The following is a 17,788-nucleotide window of genomic DNA, read 5'->3' as shown; positions in this document are numbered from 1 at the left end:
ACAGAGAAGATAATCAGGACAATATATTTGAGGGACCCAGATTAATGATAGGTTAACTTTATACATCACCAAAAGATGCATCATATTAGGGACATATAAACACGTCAGATTAGATTACTGTATTTGGGTATATAGATGAAGTTTCTGTTTTAGCTACATAAGCTAAGTGGTAGGACATTTATATTCTATCTATAATATTTTAAATCTACTAAGATCGTATCTATTCATGTTGTTTCTATTACTGGCAGATAAAAATATGTACCCAGTAATACCTTTAAATTAAAATGTTAATCTTAAACATTGCTTTTCAGTACAGGAGTACAGGCAAAACTCCTGTCCAAAAAATAAACAATAGACGGTACCCCAGAGTTGTTCTGTGTCTCAGGAACTTGTCTTGTAATATAGGGTTTTCACTTTCACACTCGCTCAAACCTGTTTTATTGAAATAAGATGCCCTGAAAACCTTTTTTATAATTATTTCCATTGCATAGAAACAGAACCTCCTGGTATTTCTAAGATGGCCTGGCTAAATATAGCAAACAGCACTCATGTTTTGTGGGGCATTTTCCTTTGGTATGCAGCTAATATAAATAAAATGAGTGGAGAGAAGCTGGCAGTGTTCCACTGACATTACATCACTCTTCCTTAATAGGAAGCCTCCCTGCAAGTTAACATCTTGCTTTAAAAGCTCAAAGGTGCCCACTTAGTTCTCAGTAAGGTTCATCATATAAGGGTGATGTTTTAATTAGAAGAGCAATGGCAAGGGCCTGGTAATCTTACTCTCATTACTTTCTCAGTGCTGGAGCATTAGTACAGCATTGAAAAATCACTTTAGACTTTACACAAATTTCAGCAGAGCAAGAGTGTTTAATCGGAGTACAGAGAGTCATGATCTAGTGGTCTGAACACTAGACTAGGAGCCAAAAACATTATGCTCTTATCCTGGGTTTGATACTGACTCTCTGTGGTCTTGGGAGAGACAAACCTTTCTGCTTCAGATTCTCAATCAATAAACAACCACCACCTAATCTACAACACTAGGTTATTATGAAAATAAATTAGTTAATGCTCGTAAAGTGCTATGTTGTTGGTATTATTATTAATTATTTTTACTAAGGCCAGATGATGTACATTCATTGTACTGCAGATCAATTACGGCATTCAGTAATTTATTTTGTTTGCATAGCATTTCATCCAGAGTGAACATGTATCTACTCAGTGCCATGCAGAAAGCTTACCCACGGGAGCATGAAAAGCCAAAGTAGGCCATTATCTTTGCTAAAGGGCCTTGCAATGATTTAACTGAATGACTCCCAATGTCTTTAATGGGAATTGTGCTACATACTATGCTTTGAAAATTTACAGGAACTGAAATCACAGCAAAGAGAAGTGATTTTTAATTGTATTATTTACTGATCCCACCTGAAGGCATCTGATGAAGAATCTTTGTGGCTGGTTAACCACGTTAATTGAAAATGAGGATGTTTGACTTAATTTGTGGCTTAACTGTCAGAATAACAAACCTATAAGGAAAAATGTTCACAGGGCCAACTTCATCCTTGGTGTAATTCCACTGATGAATGAAATTAGCTCAGTATTGAAAAATTTGTTTTCTTCATCCCAAAACTATACACATAGAGCTAATAGCCACAGTCAGTGCTTATTTTTTAGAAGACTTTTTTTTTTAAATTGTTTCCAATCAGTACCTGGACCTCCTTTCCAGGGACTAGAAAGGAGAATAGTTTTAAACTCAAACCATAGATGTAAATAACAACAATGCAACTGTGTTTATAGCAAACACTAAATCAAATGAAAATTGCAATAAAACTTGACCTAAATAGTTGACGATCACTGGATGACGCAATTGCTGTTTAGTAAGTTGTTGTTTCAGTTCCCTGTTGAGTTTCAAGTATTGTCCCATGGTACGTTGTCATTGTGGAAACAGAGAAAACATCTGTTAAAATGAACTTTAATGGAAAAAATTCAACTGACATTCTCTCTCTCTCTCTCTCTCTCTCATCTATTTTAACAATGTATTACACAAGTTAGTTTACTATATATAGCAGCCAGAAAAGGAACAGTCATCTGACCTATACTCTAGCTGGACAGAGTTGTGTCACATTTATCATCATTTTATAGTGTCATATAAAAGGGAAATGCCAACATTTCTGAACTTGTGCAATGCAAAACCTAATGCAATGCAAAAACTAGTGCAATGCAAAACCTAAATCAGTAGTTTGATTTTCAGAGCACATGCATCTGCCACTGAAGTTATACAGTGGGAGCATTAGGTAATCTACATCTCTTAAAATCAGGCTGGTTATACAGGTGCCTAACTTTCCTCACACAAGTTTGAAAATTTGGACCTAAAAGTGCAATAATTTATTTTAAGAATACTTTCCACATTTCACCTGTTGCTTTTGGAGCAAGCTTGCAGTTGAATTCAAATATCTTGTTAACTTGTGATTACTCAAATGGTAAGGATGGCACCTGTTTTGGTAATGGGATGTGAATTGCTTCACTCTAGATCACCAGTTTAAATGCAGTAAGTAGTGACAGAAGTGGCAAACGTCTGCTGAATGTTTGGTACCCTATGTGAACTGAGTCACTCTCCGTTCAGTTCCCAGAAGAGTGGCCTCAACAGCTAAAAATACCATCACCCTGGCACCTGTCTTTGCAGACTCAGCAGAGAAGACAGAAACTGTCACCCCTAGAAGTGATCTCTCCATGTGCAAATTGAGGCATAACAGCAGGACAGTGTGGGAAATCTTTCACTGCCACTATCTGCTCTGTGGATAGGTTATTTTGATTTCAGAGGTGTTACTCTGGCATCTTTCACAAGCATTAACTTCATATACACAAATCTGAATGAGCGCTTGCTGTTGTGTACAGTAACAGATAAATAATGGAGATGAATGACAGATCTCTTGCTTCAGTCTCAAATCATATGAAAGAGAAAGAAATCAATTTAACCCCCGTTGAAAGAAATGGCAGAACTACTATTGCTTTTAGTAGGAGCAAGAGTGAGCTCTCAGTTATGTATATGCACAAAATACAGCACCAGCATTCTCAATCCCTAGCAAGGTACCTCTACATTAATAAAGTGATGTTCATGCTTTCAGAATTAATTGTGTAGTAGATGTAAACATGTTTTTTTCTAATTAGTGACAGCTATTTGCATTTATGCTATTGCAACAAATAAATGTAATTTTCCAAAAGCAAAATCAGCCATGCAAACCCTCTCAGCTGTTTGAAGGTATTGCTTCATTATCTGAGGAGCAAAGGGTTAACATTGGTACAATAGGTCCAAATGCAGGGTCTTTACTGTAGATATAGGATAATATATAGATTCTCTGAGTTTCAGTAGATGTAGCTCCTGGTGCTAACATCCTGTGAAAATGCTGGAATTCAGCTCCACTTGTTCATCATAACCTGATTTTGATATTCACTTATATTCCTCATTCCAGGACATTGTTCTCAAGTCTCCAGATTTCTTTTGACTTCTTGAGATGAGGAGGTTTTCAATCCCTTTGTTTTTTTTTTTTTTTAAAAAAAGGTAGTAGTTTATTCCCTTTGGATAATTTAAAAAAAAAATCACATGCTTTAGCTAAATGCCACAAAGGCCTTTCTGTAATCTGGAACGTTCTGGGACCAGTGTACGTTTACAAAAATAATACTTCAATTTCACTGTGACATTCAAACACCTTCTTTTCCTTTCATAGTTCACAGTGTTTGAAATTCTCATTTTACTACTGTTATTCAACAATTTGATTGCTTGCCTTTAAGGGGAAAATATTAAAGAGACAGTAAAAATTTCTGCCAAGTACTTAGGACCTAGAGAAAGCTAGTAAAGTGAGTGTATTCTGTTTTTCAACATTCACATAGGACAGACTGAGACCAAAATAAATGAAACTGTGACAGACATTTTGTCACCAAAGGCACAAATGAGAAATGGCTAGAAAAATGTCACCACATACAGCTGACATTATTAAACAGAAATACCAAAGATCTTGCGTGAAATCCTGGTCCTATTGTGGTCAATGGCAAAACTCCCAAAGACTTCAACTGGGCCAGGATTTCACCCATTTTCAGCCACTATAAAAGGATAAGGAATACACCTTAAATATAAAGGTCTATATGTGGAGTAGCTCAGGTTCAAGGCAGTTAAAAACCAATTTCTCTCAAATGAATACTACCAAATACAGTTTAGTTGGCTGTGGCTCAAGACTTATCAATGTTAATTTTCATCAGCATCTTCATCACTGCCTCAGTATTGCCAGTCTTGAAATTTCTTCGGCTATTTTGGATTGGGAAACTGAGGTTATTAGAACCCTTTAAACATTTTTAAATTGCTTCTGTCATCATTTCCAGCCACATAATCTGGTTTAAACAAACATCAGACATAGGTTAAACCAGCAGAACACCATGCACAACACACCCACACTTCAATTGATTCCATGGTCCTTAGTTTTTTTAGACCAATGTATCTGGCAAAGTAACACTGAAAGTAACCCTAATTTGATTAATGGAGGACAGGATATTCATTTATGATACTAGACAGGCCTTGCTTCAGCCATCTGAAATGCAGATAGTACCTTCAGGGCTGAGAAAGAATTTGATTAGCAAAAATCACAGATTTCTGAACTCTTCATAGATTCCAAGGCCAGACAGGACCATTGTGATAATCTAATTTGATCTTTAGTACAACACAGGCCAGAGAACTTCCCCTAAATAACTCTTGTGGCTTTTCTCCAAACCCTCCCCAGTTTATCAACCTCCTTCTTGAATTGTGGACCCCAGAACTGGATATAGTATTCCAGCAGCGGTCGCACCCGTGCCAAATAGCGACAAAATAATCTCTCTACACCTATTTGAGATTCCCTGGTTTATGCATCCAAGCCCTTTTGGCCAGGATGTTTGGAGCTCATATTCAGCTGATTATTCACATGACCCCCAAATCTTTTTCAAAGTCCCTGATTTCCAGGATAGAATCCCCGATTTTGTAAGTATGGCCTACATTCTTTGTTTCAATATGTATACATTTTCATTTAGCCATATTAAAACACATATTGTTTTCTTGCATGCAGTTTACCTAGTGATCCATATTGCTCTTTATCAGTGATCTATCCTCCTTTATTTAGAACTCCCCCAATTTTCTGAAAACTTTAACAGTGATGATTTTATATTTTCTTTCATATCATTAATAAAAATATTAAATAGGATAGGGCCAAGAACCAGTCCTGTGGGACCCCACTGGAAATACAGGTGCTCGATGATGATTCCCATTTAAAATTACATTTTTAGACTTATCTGTTAGCAGCCATCAGTTAGCACCCTCCTGGACTAACATTTTTCATAAAAAGCCCTACACGGTATTAAAACAGAATTTATTTTCTGAAGATACATTGACATGGTTTCACCAATTAAACCGTTAGACACCAATGTGCATCATCACCTAAATGACAGAAAAATGTACACTGCAACATCTGATATTGGATAAGGAAGGTGAAGCGTGGTCAGTAATCCATTTCACACCTGCTTCCTCCAGGCCAGGATTTAGACACTGCAGCACAAGCTCTGTTTCGCAGACTGAGAGAGGGAGCTGCTTGTATTTGTGTGTGCCCACCATCCCAAACACCCCAAATCAAATACAGCACTCTTCCATGTCCCTTGCATAGGATGCTGAAAAAAACACCTTTACCAACTACCAAAAGTAAAGCCTTAAAGTCTTTCCACAAGTTTTGCATTACCTAAGGCTCACCATTCTACAACACCACACCATTTATTGAGATATTGAAGATAACTTTTAACCCACATCCTTTTACAGAAACACATGTCAAAGGTACTTTAATTTCCATCCAAAAGCATGGACATTCTGCATCAAGAAGAGCATCACGTTTCATGGTCCCATGGAAAGTGTGTCTCAGTTGTAACCCTGCTCTATGGGAGGAGGGTCCCAGTATGGAAAAGGAAATCTGGTATCAAAAATGTTGAGTACCACTTCACTAGCACAATGCTGTTGTGTTTGGTTTCTAACATTACAAGCAACTTTTAAAAAATACCCAGTTTTCATTGATGAAAATTTTTATTCACATGTTTTACAAATCGATTTCAAACACTACCTATATTATGAACTTAATTAGCGGACTCTTATTATCAACATCACACCCTTACCACTGGAGAATTTAATAGAGGGATAGAAATGTTTTCAAGAGTGAGAGATGCCCTGTAAGAATATTTCATATAATTTTTTTTTTTAAAGAGCATAACTTTCATCTGACCTAGATCAGGCAACTTTCTGCATACTGGTATTACATTTCTATTCTTCTCTGCTGTTTATCAATGAATGTGTTACTTTAACTATTACTATGTGCAAATATGTAGTTTCCCCAGTTCAGTACATTCCAGAATCCACTCAGTAAACAGGATGTGTCTTTTCCCTTGGTTGGCATTAGCACTCAGAACATCATAAGCTATTTGATTCATCCTAATAAAAGTTTTACCGTAACCATAGAGAGTCTTATTTGCAAACTTGTCTTCTACCCAGCTGGCAGATGGAGCTCTTTGGTAATCCATTATAACTCTGCTGTCCCTAAGTGGCTCCTCACATTCTTAGATATAATCAATCACCAAAGAAAACTCCGAAGTTTGTACCCAGCAAGAATGTTAATTGCACAACACTGTAGCAGTACTACAAAATCCAGTTATGTTCAAATGCAAGAGGAAAGATGTTCATCTTCATTGGAAGTGTTAATAACTAGAGCTGTGCGAATAACTGTATTAAAAGCCACTTCTGAAAAATTTTAAAAAATTTGTTTTGGGTCAAACTGAAACCAAAATGTTTTGAACTTTTTGCGAAGTGAAAAAGTTGGAAAAATGTTATTCAGACTTTGTGCATTAACTATTTAAAAAAATAAAAGTAAAGGAAATGAAGAGCTAAATTCTCAAATCTGGAGGAGGACGACAATGAGATGGTGCAACAGCCACACCCCACCATTCTATCCAATATCACAGTGGTTAAAGCACTCCCCTGGGATGTGGGACACCCAGGTTCAAATTCCCACTCTGGAGCAGGGACTTAAATCCAGGTCTCCCCCCTCCCAGCTGATTGCCCTACCCCCCAAGTTAAGAGTCATGATCTCTCTCTGGCCCAGTGAATAGTCAAGCATTTCATACAAAATCAAATGGCTGCATGAGGAAAAATTGAGAGAGACCCATCTCAGAATAACCAGTAGCCACCAAAAATGATACTTAACTCCTGTGGTGAATCTAGCTCAATGGAGGGTGGGGGAGAGAAACTATCCAGTAAATTTGCAAATAGTTTAGGTTGACCCAAAACTGCATTTTTCGGTGCACAACTGTTATAAAAATTGTGGCCAGATCTATAAAAACCTTGATCAGCTTCAGGTACTGTGTGTGTAGACAAGGCCTCAAGGTACAGAGAATGTGAACAAACTACTTGCCCAGTAGCCAGAACCCCATGGTGAAAGGTATGCAAAGATGGCGATTTCGAGTAACAATTCAAGCATGTAGTCTTTCTAACTAACCAACTAACTAACTAAAGTAAACATGTCTGAAGTGGAGTTGAGGCAGTCATATGTGGCAGTTTCTTGAGAGAAGCAGCAAACATGAAGAAATGTGAGTGGGGACTGTGAAAGCAGAACTGTTTTGATACAGCTCTGAAAGTGATGTTAAATCTAAGTAAGCTTTGCTGCTGCTTTGCAGAGGTAACTATCCGTTTTCAAGGCAATGACAGGAGTTATGTACATAGTGTAAATAGAGAGAAACAGAAAAGAATATCTTGATCTGTGTACATTTATTTTCTCTTTCAGCGAGAAAGTTACTCCAACACTAGTTGCTTGAGCTTTTTCTCACTTGCACTTAAATTAGGCAATGTCCATATGCTTTGTCAGATACCGATTATGTATGTGTGTTATAAAGGTAAGATGCATCAGGGTAGAACAATAGCTCAGGTAACATTAACCCACCTCCCTGATCCCCCAAACCATCAACATTTTTTTCTGAACCAAAATATTTATCACAATAAAGATTTTCCTTCCTACAACCAACAAGCCATGCCCACAGATTATAACAAATCATCATGAAAAAGACAACACATGAGAGGAATCCAGTCCATCTCAGTTATGTTTCAGTCCTCATAAGGCAACACAAGACCATCTTCAAAAAGAACAGGGGTACTCGTGGCACCTTAGAGACTAACAAATTTATTAGAGCATAAGCTTTTGTGGGCTACAGCCCACGAAAGCTTATGGTCTAATAAATTTGTTAGTCTCTAAGGTGCCACGAGTACCCCTGTTTTTGCGGATACAGACTAACACAGCTGCTACTCTGAAACAAGACCATCTTACAATAGATTCACTAGCACAGTGGGTTACTGCTTCAATCTGTAACAAACAAAGATCCACAAGCTATGTGTTTCTTTTCTTAAGTCTTTAAGCCTTCTTGACACTTTTCCACCAACGTACTGAAATACCCAGCTAATTTCTCATTGATCACATTAACCCCCATGAAGCATCACACACTAATTGGGTACACCGAAAAACAGAGAAGGGGATCAGTAGAAAAACCTAGACCGTTTAAAATGACAGCTCAGATCCTAGAAAGAGTTAATTTCTTTTTTAAACAGACTTGCTCAAATTCTAGCTTAGACCCTTCATTTGGTGTTAACTATGATGCTATGTGGTCAGAGTTGAGTTTTTTTTGAGAATGTCTCCACACTGAGGCCAGGTTTCTTATATAATGATCTGATCGCTGTTAGGCAGGCCTTTATGACATCAAGACTGGGTTACTGCAATGTGCATACTGTGGGCTACTTTAAAGACTGCTCTGTTGCCTGCAACTGGTGCAAAAAGCCACCACACAATTGGGGGTGGCAGTGGGTGGGTGGAGAACAAAGGAGATCCTTCTTTCTGACTGTTGTGCTCATTTTTCTGGCTTTCTATTTGAAAGGGATTCAGTGCAAAATGTTGGTATTAACTTTTCAAAGCATTCATTGGACTAGGTTCCTGTTACATTGTGACTTCCTGCTCTCCCTCCACCCTTATATCATCATGACCCCTAATGTCTAAAGTCATGGGATTGAAGGAACCAAGAACCTTTAGAGGTAGGAGCAGTATTATTTGTATCTTTTTTTCCCTCTCGTGACCGATGGATAGCCACAGAATGAACCCAATAAATAGCAGATTTAAAGCCCTTTCTTTGTTTCAGAAAGCCTTTGACATGGCAGTTCGGTTTTATATTATACTTAACTGTTTTAATCTCATAGTTTTGGTCTTTCAATCTACATAGGTAAATGTGCATGCACATGCCTATAGAATTCAGTATTTGCACATATCTGAAAGCAGGATATAGCCGTATGTCTCTTCTTGTAAATCCCTTCTCCCCAAGGATATGCTTCAAGTTCAAGCATACTGTAAATACAACATATTAAAATGTATATTTTCTTTTGATTTTAGAAATAAAAATTTTATAAGTAGCAGAAAATGGAAGTGATCATTTTCCTGCAACTCCAGATGAATTACTAAGAGAAGGTTAAGCTAATAACCTCAAAAGCTCTAGCAGAAATTCCAAAAGCTATTAAAGATAAAAGAATGGGAACCGCATGCAACATACTGGGGACTCACAGTACAACAGAACTTTATTTCAATATATTTTGAACTTCCATGGTCTCATTTTATAGTTGGATTCAATAATTGTTTTTAAATGGATAGAAAAGGTACACCTTTATCTTTATATTACATGCTGATCTACAGTTTTAGTACAGATTTAAAAATTAAGGCTTTTTTCCCCTAAGGAAATAAAAACCTTTTACAGCATATCATTTGATCTCTCAACAGGGCCAGAGTATGGCTAAATTCTTTTGTATCTGAAAAATTCAGAGTACAAGTGTTATATTTGAGAGAGAAAGCATAGTATTTTGGTTAAGGCATTGGGCAGGGACTCAAGAAGTCTATGGAATGGCCAGAATCCAGATCTTCTATATGTGGTTGGATAGGTCACTTGAATATTTTGATCATGTCCATTAATTTTGGATACCTCTATCTTTGAATGCCCAACTCAAGGTACCTTGGACTGATTTTCAGAGGTATTGCATGCCCACAGTTCCACTGGAAATATTGATCCTGATCTCTGTGTCTCAAGTTTCCCCATCTGTAAAATGGAGATAGTAACACATGGCCACATCACAGGGTATTGCAAGGATGAGTATCTGAGATGCTATAATGATAAGCATACTAGACAAGACTATTTTAATATTTATATTGAATTGAGATTGCCACAATCTCAGCTAAACACAGGATAACTTTACTTTGTAAATAATATAAACAAATACATTAAATAAAGGAAAATTAAGGAAAATGATATTGTACTGCAGATAGCCCAAACAAGAAGTGTTGTTTAGCAATACATGGAATGTCAATGCCCCTGGAGGATTCTCTCGCTCAATAATATGACTACTGCTATAAACAAGTGTTTAACAGCATCACTTTTAAAGCATCACAGCTGACAGAATTGGCCTTCTGGTTGTCAGTCTACAAAAAAAGGCCAACGGATGGATGGCTTTGGAAATTAAACTAAACAAAGATTTCCCTCACCTCAATCTTCTTGTTGCTTAAAACAGTTTTACAAAAAAGTTCAAAACTGGTCCACGATCAAATTTAATTGTTCCTCCCCCCCCCAGAAAAACACACATCTTTGTAAAAAGAAAAGGAGGATTTGTGGCACCTTAGAGACTAACAAATTTATTTGAGCATAAGCTTTCGTGAGCTACACTGAATGCATCCGATGAAGTGAGCTGTAGCTCACAAAAGCTTATGCTCAAATAAATTTGTTAGTCTCTAAGGTGCCACAAGTCCTCCTTTTCTTTTTGTGGATACAGACTAACATGGCTGCTACTCTGAAACACATCTTTGTGAAAACTAAGACACAGAAGTGAATCCATAACTCCCTCCTGAAAATAAACTATGCAAGAAATGTTATATAAAGAAAAAACCTAGCATGTTTGCTTGATAGTTCACCAACTTCTTGATGGGGTAGTTGAGAGATCGGTGCTTTCCTTTCAGTTGGATGTCTCAGAGATTTGCAGTCTAATGCACTAAGACCCCTGGCAACCACTGCAGATACAGCCTTAATTAAACGTTGTTTAAACTACTGCTTTTAAACATGTCAGAGCTGCACTGAAGAAAAGCAGCGCCATGGCATCCTCTTGCAGCTAATAGATTTTTTGGGCCCTAGTAACTGAACTATCAAGAAACTGATGTTCTCATTTAACCCTCTGAAAACAAGTACAGGAAGCACATGTCACCAACACATATATAAAGAGTGCATGGAAAAATCTCATCCACAAAAAATGATGATCACCTCTGAGGTTTTCAAAGCTCCACTTTCACTGGAAAATTCACTAGATCTTTGGTAGTTGTGTACTACAGTCATAAATCAGGGTGCCCTTCTGATACTTTCAGACACTACAAACAAAGGCTTTATATTTTAGTGCCAAAATAAGTACAGTGAGGTGGGCTGGAAGAAATACAGCACCACTGAGTTTCTGTGTCAGGAAGCACTCCTTCAATTTGTTCAAAACTTTGTGTTGCCTTGGTGAATCAGCTCTGTTAGCCAAAGTTGGACTCATTAAAAGTTTTGTATGTAAATAACGAAAGATGAACTGCTTTAAACAAATCATCCCCATAAATTAGATACAGATTTTACTGATACTTTATATGTCCATGTTTAGATGAATGTACATTTATACATGCACATTTATTCTATCCTCTTTCTTTTCTCTAAAGAGAGAAAAAAATCACATGTACTTTCATTTTTCTCTGTGTTACATGGTATATATATGAATTTTAGTTCAGACTTCAAAGAGAAACAGCAGAACTGAAATTCATTTGGAAATTTAACACCATTAATTTGGGCTTGAATAGGGACTGGGAGTGGCTTGCTCATTACAAAAGCAGCTTTGCCTCTCCTGGAATTGACACCTCCTCATCTATTATTGGGAGTGGACTACATCCACCCTGATCGAACTGGCCCTGTCAACACTGTTTCTCCACTTGTGAGGTAACTCCCTTCTCTTCAGGTGTTAGTATATAATGCCGGCATCTGTAATTTTCACTCCATGCATCTGAAGAAATGGATTATTTACCCACGAAAGCTTATGCCCAAATAAATCTGTTAGTCTTTAAGGTGCCACCGGACTTCTTGTTGTTAAAGTAAATGTGGATGCTCTATCCTTAACTCCCCCATGCCATCTCATTATTCACAGGGATCTCAGATCCTGTCCTGTAATATGAGGCACAACAGGGTATAGACCTTATGGTGTCAGCTTTCACTTTGAATTTGATGGCTTTTGTTGGTCAGTATCAATGTTAACATTACTTAAACTTTTTTGAGAGTTAATCTATTTTTACACTTCATTTTGGAAAAAATGCAAGGATTTTGCCAAGGAAAACCAAAACCCTTTCCTGTACATTTCTGCTGGCTGACACATCATGTCTACAAAGGAGTGCCTCTCTAGAAATTATTTTCATCGAACAAAACCTCTAGGACTAATGAAACATATGCCACATTGTGAACATTTACTAGAACTAGTTTGCCATTGTGGCAGCACATAGGCAACATGGTACAGTAGCTCTTTATAGACAGACTCAGGTCTTGGATTAATTACCTCTTTCACATTCCCAAAACTGGAGTGTGTATTGGAAAGTTTATACTGCCTTGTCCTGATTAAGATCTCCTGAAAGGAACCAGTAAGAAAAGAAGTGTGGCTCCCCTGCTTGCTGTTAGAACATTGTGTAGAAAGGGTCCATTCTGAAAACAGGTATCAGGCACAATCCTGTGTCCCACTGCTGCTCCTTTGTGCTGTTCTGATGATACAAAGGAGCCATAGAACTGTTTTAAGTGCAGGAGGAATTCCCAGGAGGCATATAGCTAACACTATCTAACCCCCTCTGCCTCAGCATAAGAGGTGTGGAGGAAATGGAGTGGCCCCATTTAGGACACTGCTGCCAGGGGGTAGTTTAGAGCAGCCTTAAAGCTAATCTAAATTATGCCGAGGGTCAAACCTGCCCTCTCAGTGGGGAGGTGCATTGAGCTACTTTGTGGTCCCCTTAATTTTGCGGAACCAGGCAGAGACTGGGTGCAGCACTAGATTGAGACCATTGTACTTTTAGAAAAATGGAAGTGTTCTTCAACTCCCTTCCTTTTGTGGCGAAGGAAATCTCCAGGATTAACCATTCTCTAAATTCACACTATGATCCAATAAAGGAAATGCAGACTTCCTCTCTTGGCACAGGTTGGAGTGCCTCAAGCAGGTCGAGAAGTGACTGTATAAAGTGTCTAGACAATAAAGTGGTAGAAAATATTTTCCAGAAAATGCGATTTTTGTGGTAATCCAGAAATTACATTTTCAATGCTCAGCCATTTCTCTATTGCTTTGCTATTATACTGATGGCGAATGTGACAAAAAATGTAAATAATTTTTACATCTCATAAAATCCCAAAATATTGGATGAGATTCTGACACTTAGAGTCATGAAACAGCCCATCATGTTTTCTGCAGAATAAAGGCATTAGCCTGAGTATCCTGGCCACGTTCTAACTTGGGTAATATCATGTATACCCAAGTTCTTCCCATTTCTAAATGAATATTGTATTATTCCTTTCCCGGCCATAAAAATAATTGTTTAGTGTTGTCATTACGGAGTGGTAGCCCCACTCCACTCCAGAAGTGGATGCAATGAGAGTGTGTCTGTGTGTACTTCATCACTGAAATGCTATCTATAAAGTAGTTTGGAATGTTTCAAGGTGGAAGGTTATTTATGAATATAAAGTTACATGCACATATCATGAGCTGAGATTAGTCTTGTAATGAGACAAGTGTGTACGGCCATTTATTAGATTACCACAGACAACCAAGTCTACCAAATACTCAATGTGCTGCACATGTGACACCCTGAAGTGTTCGTTACTTTATAATAGAAATTAATGTCTTTGGGCCATCAACCCTTCTTTATTGCTCTACCCCCTTGATAATTCCTGCAACACAGTCAATTATTGCTTATTTAAAACAATTCAGCAGGAAACCCATCATTAGAAGGTTATTTCCCCATCAAAATAGGACAAAAAAGTGAAGAACCACCACAAGAGGCATTATGTTCATGATGAGCTAATCTTGGAGACTTAATAGTTTGCTAAAATTAAAAAAGTAAAGATTTAAAACAATGAACTACAGTATCAAATTCACCTTTTGGAGAAAGAACAGGAGTACTTGTGGCACCTTAGAGACTAACAAATTTATTTGAGCCTAAGCTTTTGTGGGGTACATCTTATGCTCAAATAAATTTGTTAGTCTCTAAGGTGCCACAAGTACTCCTGTTCTTTTTGCAGATACAGACTAACACGGCTGCTACTCTGAAACCTTTTGGAGAATAATCTTGAACACCTAACCTCTACCTACTTCTATACTCTTGATTCTTTCTCCCTTTGCCTCTCTGCTCTTCCCCAGCCGTACAGCTTATCTTTTCTTCAGGTCTCTCCCTCATTCATTTCTGGGCCTTCTTCTAAACCAATAAGCCTGGAACTCCTGTCCTTCCCCAGTCTCCCATGCCTCCATACTCTCCTTCAAGACCCTCTGAAAACAGATTTCAAAAGGCCAATAAATCTCAGATTACTCCTCTGAAGCATAAACAACAAACAGAAAAGTTTAAACCCCAAAGCATAAGATATTCCACTGAAAAAATATGGAACTAATCAGATGTGTACTTCAGCATTCAATTATATAGGTTTTCATTGCTCCCATTCCCATTTTGTACATTTTCATCTTAGATATTAATTTCAGGGGCCATGCCTTTGCCTCCATATCTTTCTACATAATGCCAATTCATGATCTACCAGTAATTCAGGGACACTGAGATTGACACAAGTAACCCCATGTAGACTGATGCTACACTATATTCCTTGATGTCTGAAAACTTTTGGTGTGGATAAAAGTCACAAGGAACGCACGGGATGTCATATTCAGAGCTACTGAAAAGCATAGCTGGTTGAATGCTATTTGGTGAATTCCTTATTTGAAGCATTTGGTTATTTTTCTTCAAATTATTTGACAAATCACTTTTCTAGTATTCTATCAGATCTTATATTTAATGAAGTGGGTATCTACTGGTGCATAAATAAACCACGTACACTTATGGAGTGCTGATTCAATCACCATCCTTGCAGTTACTATTTTGCTCAGCTGAAATAAAGGCCAAAAACTGCATACCACCCTAATGGACCACAGACTTGCATGTAAAGAATCTGTGATGGGAAGAAGCCAATGCTGGACCAAAACTTTTGGCTATGCTTTATCATGGAGCTTAAAAAGCAGCTCCACTTGTTTGCACTCTTTTATAATAAGATTTTTGAAATGCCACTTCTGCAAATTAGCACAAGAACAAAACAACTGGGGAGACTTGTATGAGTTCACATTTAGTGCTGAAATATGTAGTTGTATTGATGATTAGTTCTCATATTACTGATGCAACCAATATTTTGGTGGTCACTAGGAAAGTGACTACACAGTGTATCTTCATAACAAAACTTTTTATTATAAATTGGTCCCTAAGGCTGCCTAATACCCAGTTCTAGTGAAGTCTATTTTAAAACACTGTTGGTCCACTATCATGTTTAGGAACAGATTAAATGGTTGAACAAAACAAGACCCTAACCTTCCAACCAAACTTAAAATGAGCATTTCTGGGGAATACATACCCCAGCTACCCTGCTCTGGTCCCTTTTATCAGCCCACCCCTTGAGTTTTTGGTTCCAGGCAAGAGGACAAGTGTTGAAATACCATGTCAAAGGCAATTCTTACAGTATTCCTGGCCCAACCAAATGTAGGAAGTGACAAAACCTTACTTTGAAAAACTGGGCTAAAAACTTGTGAGAACAGAATACTGACTGAAGTGATTCACAGTAGGTTCAGGACATTGTGTGGATTGATCAACTTGACCAAAACCACTGAAATTGCTATGGTTTGCCCATTCTTCATGTTATCAGTTATAAATCTTAATCCTTCCATGTCTGCTATTTGTTTAGTGAATCATAGACTAAGTCTGGGTTCCTGGCAGTTATTGGGGCTTCAATTAGAGCAACACTATTATTTATATTATATTTGATAGACAGATCGACCAACCAAACAAGACCTTCAGTGAAATATGGTGTGTACAGACCATAAACACAATACTTTCCAGGTGGCAGCTGAAACTGCACACCACAGTTCAAATAGCACATCCCATGAAATCCATGCCAGAAAACACATTTGCTTCTCCAGACCAGTGGTTGCAGTTCAGTACAACTCACAAAATACTGAGAAGAATGGCTCCTTGACCTCAGTGCCCAATCAAATATGAGATGTGTTCATTCCTTTTTTTAAGATGTGAGATGTGCAGCACCATATTCCTTAACCTAACATTGATCCAAATGTTCCAACAGCAGACATTGGTTTCTCTTTGATAGCCAATGCATATCTCTGCTTTCCAAGTTCCTATAAACACATCATTATAAGGAAGGCAAGGCTTACATTTCCCAGCATCCTTTCTAATTACTTGCCTGCTGCCAGGAAACTTTCACATATTTTTGTCTTCACAATCAACATTTAAACAAATGTTATTAAAAAAAATTTAAAAATAAAATTCAAGCAGCACCAAAAGCAGTTGCTGTGTAAATGACAAAGTTATTAGGTAACACTGTGATATTCCTTTCAGCACTCAGTTATCAACATTTACAGAAATAAACTAACAAAAAGACAGTATATAAATGATGGGGACCCACATGCATTTTGCATACAAAACAGACTCCAAGCAGCATACAAAGATTATGATTTTGATAACAAACGATAACATTTTAAGTGATACGCTTTCTAAAATATCTGGAGTCTCCTGCCTGTGGCTAACTCTGTTTTAATCCACAAGTTCTTTCATCAAGTTGAGAGAAACCTCCTACAAAAGAAAACTGCAAGGGCCCTCACTATTTTACAGCTCTATCATATACAGTACTAACAATCAGTTCAGCCGATGTTGACTGACACACACACACACACAAACACACCCCGCAGCTGCCACACTAGCATCCCAAATGCACTTGGAAAAACGAATCTGACGCCAAAGATTGCAAATAAAGTGCATTTCTGAGCTTGGCTGCAGTTACAGAAAAAGTGGCTAACACTTTAAGAGACAGTAAATATTAATAAAAAAACTACTTGCAAGAGCTGCAAACACCAAGATCACATTAAAAGAAGTCTTCAGTTGCTCTGACCTTTCATTCTCCATCACTATGTTTTAGTCACGGGTTTACCTGATCAAAAAAAGCATGCAGAATACATAAACAGCGTCATCGCACCTTACCTTTTCAATGCCTACTTTATCTATTATCACAGTGCCAGAATACAACTTTTTCAGATAAAGAGACAGGGGGATACGTTGCAGCAGTAAAGCCAGCACTTTGGGACTGAAGTGGAGTCCAGCAGGTTCTCAATATTATATACAGATTAGTCAGAGAGAAGAGAACACCAACTTCATGACTCAGTGATTCTTCAGTAAAGTTTTCTAGCTCTAGCAACTTCATAATAAGAGTCCTCCAGAGTTACTGAGAATTCCTCAGTGTGCTTAATAAAAGAATTACCACATTTCTGAAAACTGCAGTGAAGTTGGTGTTTTTCCTATGGTTTGTCACCTTTGCTTTTCAGGATATTCTTCTGAATCAGTACTGTCTGCTAAGTTTTAAATTA

The 17,788-nt window shown here is 37.7% G+C and overlaps 1 protein-coding gene across 4 annotated transcripts in view; it reads right to left on the bottom strand.

Moving 5' to 3' along the window:
• The window catches only part of LOC102931710 (palladin), a 259,194-nt gene that overhangs the window by 81,230 nt on the left and 160,176 nt on the right, over window positions 1–17,788 (bottom strand). The window contains exon 1 of one of the 4 annotated variants that reach the window (XM_043545947.1): window positions 17,406–17,591. The exons of the other annotated variants lie outside the window; for them this stretch is intronic. The gene's annotated coding sequence lies outside the window, so the exon portion shown is untranslated. Of the gene's footprint in view, window positions 1–17,405; window positions 17,592–17,788 lie in introns of those variants that run through there. 4 annotated transcript variants of the gene reach the window in all.

This window comes from Chelonia mydas, chromosome 4 (genome assembly GCF_015237465.2).
Source record: "Chelonia mydas isolate rCheMyd1 chromosome 4, rCheMyd1.pri.v2, whole genome shotgun sequence".
Lineage (NCBI taxonomy): Eukaryota > Metazoa > Chordata > Testudines > Cheloniidae > Chelonia > Chelonia mydas.
The sequence above is the reverse complement of the archived record's forward strand: the minus strand, read 5'-3'. Positions and strand labels throughout refer to the sequence as shown.